General features: G+C 50.3%; 1 pseudogene; it reads right to left on the reverse strand.

Annotated features, from left to right (window-relative positions):
* Positions 1-2,419: 2,419 nt before the first annotated feature.
* On the reverse strand, positions 2,420-5,855 carry LOC125534796 (annotated as a pseudogene).
* Between the last annotated feature and the right edge of the window lie 1,632 nt (positions 5,856-7,487).

Consider the following 7,487-nt stretch of genomic DNA (forward strand, 5'->3'; position numbering starts at 1 on the left):
GGATAACAAGATGGGGTTTATTTCATATTGCATGAATTTATCTCTCTACATCATGTCATCTTGCTTAAAGCGTTACTCTGTTTTTAACTTAATACTCTAGATGCATGCTGGATAGCGGTCGATGAGTGGAGTAATAGTAGTAGATGCAGAATCGTTTCGATCTACTTGTCACGGACGTGATGCCTATATACATGATCATGCCTAGATATTCTCATAACTATGCTCAATTCTGTCAATTGCTCAACAGTAATTTGTTCACCCACCGTAGAAAACTTATGCTCTTGAGAGAAGCCATTAGTGAAACCTATGGCCCCCGGGTCTATTCTCATCATATCAATCTCCATCACTTTAATCTTACTTTGTTTTTACTTTGCCTTTTACGTTTCACTTTGCATCTTTATATCAAAAATACCAAAAATATTATCTATCGGATCTCACTTCCGTAAGTGACCGTGAAGGGATTGACAACCCCTAATCGCGTTGGTTGCGTTGAGCTCTTTGTGTTGTGTAGGTACGAGGGACTTGCGCGTGGCCTCCTACTGGATTGATACCTTGGTTCTCAAAACTGAGGGAAATACTTACGCTACTCTGCTGCATCATCCTTTCCTCTTCGGGGAAAATCAACTCATACTCAAGAGGTAGCAAGGATGTGCAATTAATTTTCTGTGTAATATCAACATGCAACTAATTTTCTCTATAATATCAACGTGCATTGCACATACGCATTTAAATTTACTAGTGTTAGTTAAGTTTATCCTTGCAAGTAACTATCTAAGTGACAAAAACAGAAAAAATGTTGTATTGTGTTATTGCTACTCAGGATGAAAAGATAGTTGTGTAGTTGTCTCGGTGATAAACTATACATTATGCCACTTTGCTTATTGTGATAACTGTTTTTACTTAATACTTAGAGATGAAATTTTTATAGCCGTCTCTGGTGGAGTATTAACAGTCATAGATGCGGTGTCCTAACGGTCTATAGGTACAAGGATGTAATGCATATATGCAATTATCTAATATTCATGAATATTCTTTTGAATTCTTGAACATTTTTTATAATTCGAGCCAGTCCATGTAATCAAGTTGAGACTTCAGGTCGCAACTGATCCTGGCCATGGTGATGACGGTCATACCATCTCCTTCCAAGGTGATCTTACCTTCTACCGGGACCCTGTCTTGGGTTCCAGGCCAGCCAGGTTCGACCCCTCACAGGTGCGAATATTCAACTGTGTTTCTCGCCCTTCTATAAAAATATATGCCGAGGGGTGCTTGCCCAGGGATACAAATGATGCGTTGTAGGTACATAATTGATATATGTAATGGATTTGCTCAGATTCTGGTAGTGGCTATGGCTCCATGCCTTTTAATATTCACGATCCACATGGCATTGCTTATTCTCAAAAATAAAACAAAACATAAGTTTGGTTTCAAAAATTGAATCATAAATTTAAAAATGAAGAGTCAATACTTTAACTACTGGGGGCAGCTACGCGTCCGCCGGCGGATCGTTTTAAAAGATCGGTCGGGTCGCCAGTCATCGGATCTGGTGCATTGAGTGGCCAGCGGCACTCTCCATTATTGCAACACAAGCCTTGTTGCGGAAATATTTTGCAACCAGCATCACCCTTCATTATTGCAACGCATGCCTTGTTGCACATTTTTTTACACCCTCCATTATTGCAACACAAGCCTTGTTGCAGAATTTTTTTGCAACCGAGATCTTGTTGCAGATTTTATTTTTTGCAACTAGCAACGTCCTCCATTATTGCAACACAAGCCTTGTTGCAGAATTTTTTCGCACCATAGATTTTGTTGCAGAATTCTTTTGCCATGTTATTGAAGAAGGAGCTTTTGCAACACACAGGATATTGCAAAAAAAAAATTGCAACAAAGATGATGTTTCAGAAACACTGCCGCTGTTGCTGACAACACCGTCGCTATTCGCACGGACGGTGATGGTCAGGGGCGGCATGGACGAGGTCTTGCATGCAGTCGCAGTTCCCTGAACCACGCACTAGCTGCAAAAAACAACATCATCTAGTAGGAGATTTGGGTGGGAGATTGAGAGAAGGCTTGAGAGAGACAAAACGCCATGGAAGAAAGGAAAAGGTTGAGCGGTTGGTGTGGGTGAGATAAAGATGAAGGGAACTATTCCATACAGATAATGCTGGACAAGTCCCACGCAACACGCACATCGCATGAGAGAGGCGGCGGATGCTCGCGCTGGATCGGCCGTCTGATCTGAATCGTTTTCCTTAACTATTTATGAAAGATATAAAATAATTATCAATAATGAAGAAGCAATTATCACTAGTTGGATAAAATTACAATGATAATGCAAAAAAGTATACATACACTGTACTACAGAAGTTCATACACTAGACATACACAACCGAAGAACTGTACTGCACTTAATGATCTAGTTAGCACTCGGCACTCCATCGCCGTCGATAAGCAGGTCTGGCAGCTCGTGGAACTGGTCACACTCACACCCCTCAGCACCAATCTCTGCTAGTGCTGCCACGAGCTTTGGCAACATGTTGGAAAGCGCCAGTCTTAACCCGGCCGAGCATGACCTATCCTCCTTGCTTCCCTTGATGGTGCATGCATCGCCATTGAGCGTGCCAACTACGCACCCTCTCAGGTATGCCTCACATGCTCTGAGAATGAACCTCCCCCGGCGGCAGATGTGATCCTTGACAAATCCCTCAAATCCACTTGGCGGTCGGCGCATCAGATGGAGCATGGTCTGAAGGGTGAGCAAGTATGCATTTTCATTGTATGGTAGTGCGTTGCGGCATCCCTCCGGCTTGCCAACTAGGGTCTGATAACCTGCCTCATTGTAGTATGGTTGGTCGTTGAGTATAAGACCCTGGATAGAGACGACGACCTGCAGGAGACTTGATGTCCCTGGTGACCACACCTCAGATGCCTCACCATCAAAGGTGTTGAGAAGGCTGAGGCACACTGTGCCAGACTTGTAGAGGTTGGGGTTGAGGCGGAGACCGAATGAGTGGTAGTACGCCATCGGAGGCACATCAGGATAGGATGGCGGCAGGTGCAGGTCGAAGAAGAAGAGCCCATCGTGGTAGGGTGTCCCGCTCGCGCCAATTATCACGGCCCTGAGCAGATCCATGCGGTCCTCGAATGCACGAACATATATGGTGTCTGGCAAGTTGTTGTTCTCCAGTATTTTTCATTCCTTTTGTACTGCCTTGACCCACCTTTTTCCACCACAAGCGCCCTGAAAAAGAACAGTAATTTTTTATGTTCTCTTGTTGAATTGAGGTGATATTTGCAAATTCAAGTAAAAATCTGAAAACAGAAAAAAAGTAATTTTGGGTGGTTAACCTACCTGCCCCATGTTGTCAATGTAATGGTGATCAAGAGGACTATGTGTAACATCAAAACGTGGGAAACGAGACTGATCTTCATCACCGGTTGGGTGCCCAATATTTTTGCCCTTCTCGGCACAGTCATCATCATTGACACATATGTCGTTGCTGGTCGGTGCAGCCGCTGTGGCATGAATTGCATCACGATTGCTTGTACTATGATGACCATCTGTTAAAGGCGCAAGAGCTCCCTCGTTCGTCGTCCCTCGAGCTAATTCTGAGCTTAGTGACTTCGACGACAGCCTGTTACGAAAATACCTCAGGGTTTGAGCCAACACTTGGCCAGCCAATTGGGACATAGACTGGACGATAGCACCCTCCCGGTTTGCTTTTGTTGCTGCAGCGTCATCTTCAACCACCGAATGGTCATCCTCCTCATCCACCGAATCATGGTCGCCCTCGACATTGCTAGCATCAGGTGGGCTTTGTGGTTCATTGTACTGCAATCAACATCATAAGTTTGTTCAGAAAGCCGCATCAATTGATTGCTAAACCATACTAATAACTTAGTAAGAAATTGCATATAGTCCAGTTCATTCGTTTTTTTTTGGCTAATGCACTTCAATCATCGTTCATAGTAGAAGTATTAGGTGACCAGGAGAATTGCCTGCAGCTTGCTACAAACCTATATAGGTGCATAGTAATGCCAGATAGATAGATGTATAGGTAGATACCGTGCTATTTGCTGAATCCTCATCTTCACGCTCATCGTCGATGCTGTTAACCTCCACCCAGTCGCCGCGGTCGCCGCCCATTTCAGCCTCTAGTTCCCAGTAGTACTGCTCAGGGACGATACTAATCTCATGGGGCAACACCTGAAACACAATTGACCAACAGGTTATTGAACATCAGCAGAGAAGACTGCAGGTGCAGAAACATGCATGTAGTAATAGAAGCTTTTAAAAACCATGCATGCATGCATGCGGGATTATTAGCGGTGCATAGTACCATCGACACGGTGCTGTCGGCCCACTTGACTTGGACACGGCCGTCAACGAGGTCAACAACACGGCCGAGCCATGAAAGATGGGTAGCAGCGGCATCGTCAGGAGGACACCCTGACGGCGGCCGGCGTACGACGACATGTCCGTAGAAAGCATGGGGACCTGGTTGCAATGCCAAGTCGTAGGCGCTCACGGTGTCGATCTCGTCGGAGCTCGACGCCTCTGTCAACCACGACACGCCTACTGTTTGGTCATCGAAATTCACGCATCGGACAATGCCGACGCGCGTCTTCTCAGTCGTCGTCTGTTTAGTAGCATCAGCTACGACGGCTACGACATCAGCTGCGGCAGCAGCGCCCGGCGCCGCGCCGTCGACCGCATAGAAGCCCGGGAAGAACTCGTGCTCGCTCGTCATCTGGTAGGGGAGAAGACAAGCGGACGGCACCCCACTCTGCCTCGTGCCGTCCTGCCAGAGCACGTCGACGATGGTGCGGGTCCTGGCGACGCTCATGGGTTGCTCGACCTCCGCCGGCTGCCTCTGCCGCGTTCGCCTACGCCCATCCAGGTGGAGGAGCTTCCGGGTCGGCTGCTTCCGGTGGTGCATCGTGTTCTCCTCCTTGGGTCCTTGTTCTTGTGTCTCTCGAAGGAAGCAGCGATCCCCGACGCCCCAGTAGCAATCGTATGCGGAGCAGAAGAAGGTCAAATCGGCAGGATCCTGGTAGGCCGGAGGAGCGGACGCCTGGACGAGCTGCTGGTCGGCGCCGTGGTGCGCAGAGGCGATCCAGTGGACGAGAGCTCCCATGATCTGAACCTTGGCGATGGTGCCCACTTTGCGGCTGGGCTTCCAGTATCCACGAAGCCACCGACAGTACTTGAAGCCGTCCGCCGGCGAGGTGACACGCAGGCCCGGGTAGAAGCTCGATTTCATCCGGTCGTGAAAAATGCGTTTGTTTGTGGCCACGACTGGGCATAGCTTGGTCAACGGCGTGCCGCCGATGACCCTGCCGAGGGCGCCGTCGTCGAACACCACGTCGAGCTCGAGGGGCACCTTGACAACCCGTCCGAGCCACGGCCCGGACACGACAAAGTCGCCGAGGCAGAGCTCTCGGACGCGCCGCAGGCATCCCGGCGGCACCCCGGTCATCATCTCCATGTCCGGCGCCTCCCCCGCGTGGCCGACGGGCTTCTTCACGAGGTCGAGCGTGGTGTTGGACTCCGTGACGACCCCGATCCGACCATGATGAATGTCTGACGCCGACACGACGAACTGGCCACTGCGGAAGTAGCCCCTGTCTATGATGGTGATGTCGCGTGCCTCTGCGGTCTCCATTGTGCCGTCGACACGGAAAATCCTGAAGGTGGCAGCTGGGAGAAGAGGTTGGCCGGTGTAGTGTAGCCCCGGGAGATGGGCCACCATGCCATGGTCGCCTTTCGGCCCGACCCTCACGAGGTCACCCTCCTGAATCTGATGAATATTGGTACTAGATGCCACGGCATCCTCGGCGACGGCGTCCATTGCACCTTGCGGTGTTTACTTCTTCTCGCGCGGGCAGTCGGTTATTTGCTCACAAAAGCTCCTGCTGCCTGCCGTTTAGGTTTGAGTAGATCGGAATTTCTGATGTTGATTTTGGCACGTACGCAGCTGTATATATTGGTATCTTGACAGGCATGTTTTTCCGGGAGTTCGAGACTTTGAGTTGAGGTCGGACTGTACTTACAGACATCCGATCCGAGAGGAAGATAAGGTCGGAGCCCGGCCGGAAGTGGAAACGGACTCCCCTTGGGTTTATCTTCTCTTGTGCCTCGTCAAGTCGTGAGTGACATTTTGACGGTGTCCACAGGCAGAGAAAAAAAATGTTTTGGCATATCCGCCACCACATGCATTCTTGCGTCAGCATTCATAAAAGTTGCCCATTTAATATATTATTCTAATCCGGTAATTTTAAGAGTAAAAAGCAACCGTGGTCTATGAACTTGTGTAAAATGTGCACACCATTGGTCACAAACTATTGCAAAACCAGGTCGCACTAGCAAAATACGCATGCGATGCAATGAATCCAACATAAACTAACACTTGGGAAAAAAGTAGTGATATATACCAAAATTATGTTCCCTGCACAAGTAATTCCCCAACAGCGTGCGGGGTATCATATTAGATTAGTAGTCCCTCGTTTCATATTTCTTGTGTTTAAGTTTGACTAGAACCACGACAAGAATTATAGAATGGAGGGAGTACGTGCAACATAAATCTGTACATTGTACTGTGTTGATACATTGAGTTAATAGAGCCTACTACCCGTAAAAAAAGAATTAATAGTGCCTACTGGATGGGGTGTACCAAATAAGATATAACATAGTATGTGTACCCTACTTGTATGTATAAAAATATACATAGTGCTCCCTCCCCTCCCGCGACGCTCCTGCGAGCACCGGGGGGGGGGGGCCCCCCTCCTCACGTCTTCCTCCCCTCGCCGCCGCCCCGACGTGCTGGTGGGCTAAGCCCTGCCAGCGCGGGCGGCGGCGGGGTGTTCCTCCTTCCCCCGCCCGGGCCGACGGATGCGGGTTCCAAGATCGACCGGCAGCGCGGCGGCGACAACAGAGCGGGGTAGGGCCGTAGGGGGGCGTGAAGGGCTGAGGCATGGTGGGGCGCGGTGGGCTCCAGCGGTGCTGGCCCTGTCGGCGTGCGGCCAAATCTGGGCCGTGGTGCGGGCCGGGAGCGACGCGAGCTGTGGGCGTCCGCCTCTGCCGTGGCCATGGCTGGTGGGGGCGGAGGCGCGGCGGCGGTGGCAGGTGGGCGGGCTGCACGGTTGGACTCCCCGATAAGCTTCCTCGGGGGTTGGTGGCGGTCCTGACGGGCCCTCCTTGTGCGGTGGATGGGGCTGTGTCGGTGGCCTTGCGTGGCTCTAAACTAGACGCCGAGGGGGGGCGACAGGGGGGTGTGTCGGGGGGGGAGAGATTGGGCTGGAGGGATGGGAGGCACCGACGTGCTCGGGCCCTCGTCACCAGCACAGGGGTGTGCCGGTCTGGATGCGTCTGCTCCCCCACCTCCGCCTTTCCCTGGACACGTGCGGGCGGCTGTAGCATCGGCGATCTTCAAGGCAGGACACATTCTACGGTTTTTCAGTCTAGGGTGTTCCCTTGGTCCAAA

The sequence above is a fragment of the Triticum urartu genome, chromosome 2 (assembly GCF_003073215.2).
Source record: "Triticum urartu cultivar G1812 chromosome 2, Tu2.1, whole genome shotgun sequence".
Taxonomy (NCBI): domain Eukaryota; kingdom Viridiplantae; phylum Streptophyta; class Magnoliopsida; order Poales; family Poaceae; genus Triticum; species Triticum urartu.